Source organism: Echinops telfairi, unplaced genomic scaffold (assembly GCF_000313985.2).
Source record: "Echinops telfairi isolate 266 unplaced genomic scaffold, ASM31398v2 ScPeMD7_7409;HRSCAF=8447, whole genome shotgun sequence".
NCBI classification, from domain to species: domain Eukaryota; kingdom Metazoa; phylum Chordata; class Mammalia; order Afrosoricida; family Tenrecidae; genus Echinops; species Echinops telfairi.
Window position 1 is genome coordinate 12,716,874 of NW_022111309.1, and position 1,663 is coordinate 12,718,536.

The following is a 1,663-nucleotide window of genomic DNA, read 5'->3' on the forward strand; positions in this document are numbered from 1 at the left end:
ATCTTGATGTAAGATCATCTTGAATTATTCAAGTGAGCCTTGTATTCAATGATAAAACCAAAAAGTCTCTGCCCCTTTGGGTTTCTGAGGTTGTAGAGAGCCTTACAGTTTCCCTAAGGAATGGCTGGTAGGTTTGAACTGCTGACCTTGTGGTTAGCAGTCCACTGTGTGTAATGCACTACACCACCAGGGCTCCTTACATTCCATCATCAGTGTCCTTGAATTCAACAAGAGACAGAAGACACAGACAAGAGAGGAGAAGGCCATGTGAAGATGGAGGCAGAATGAGTCTAAAACAGTGCTGGTTACCAACACTGATAATTTGGATCAAGGAGATCGAGGGGGAAATGCAGAAGAGAATTTCAAATTGTCACAGAATACACACTTTCTAGAACCACGAAGGCTGGATGAACTCCTAAAACGATTTCCTGAAGATAATCCTCAAATCTTTAGCCAAAAATATCCCTGAAGTCTTTTTAAAGATCAAATGATAGTGGAGTTTAACTAGTAAAAATATCTGCCTGAACATTAAACGTTTTTATGAACTACCTGTGTGAGGTCAAAATGACAGCAGCAACTTAAAAGACTGCAGAGAAACCTTAGGAGTCGAGGAGTTTATGTCAATAGAGGAAGAACAATTTGGACAAGGAGGGTGAGCAGGCACCCCTCAAAGAATGTAACTCATGTCACTGAATTGTACATTTAGAAATTATTGAGTTGGTGAAAGTTCTGCTGCGTATAGGCTCAATAACAACAAAATATATAAAATCGACAAACAAACATACAAACAAGTAAATAAAATGGAGGAAGAGTTGAAGCAATGCAGCCACAAGCCAAAGAACTCTTGGATCTGTGAGAAACGGGAAGATCCAAGAAAAGGAACCTCTTCTAGAGTCTTTGGAGAAAGCTTGATCCTGCTATCACTTCGAAATTTGGACTTCGGGCCTTCAGAACTGGGAGAGTATACGTTTCTACTGTTGGAGGCCACCACGTTGTGCTGACTAATCGTGGAAGCACAGGGACCCTGTACAGTTGCAGAAGGGCTTTGAAGATGTTGGAGATCTTGGCCTTGCAAGCATTCTGCATCTGCCTGGTGCCAGCTGGCATTAGGGAGCACAAAGAAGAAAGAATAGAAGTCTAGAGAACTCAAGTCTCAGGTGCGTAGCAGAGCAGCCCTCAGCAGATCACATAGCAGGAATGCCATCATTCCGGCCAGACACCCCAGGCAGGAGTCTGAGCCTGCTGGCAGATCCTATCTAGTGTTTGAGGCCTGTCCCTCTGGTGTTTGCTTACAAGTCACATGTGAAGGTAATTTATTTAAAAAAAATAGAGACATAATGTCCTTCACTGGGAAAAACAAAAGTATGGTCATTAAGAAAAAAAATATAAAGCAGTACTAGAAAAAGCTCTAACTACCAGTGCCCAGGTAAAAGTATGTTGGTCCCATCAACAGATGAATGGATTGAAAAATTGTGGTACATACATACAATGGAGTACTATGCATCGTTAAAAAGCAATGATGAACGCATGAAGCACATCACCACATAGGAAGAACTGGAGGTAATTATGCTAAGTGAAGTAAGCCAAGCACAAAAGGACAAGTACAACACGAGTCCGCTGAGGTAAGCTTAAAAAAAATGCAAAAGGGGCATAGGGAAAAAGC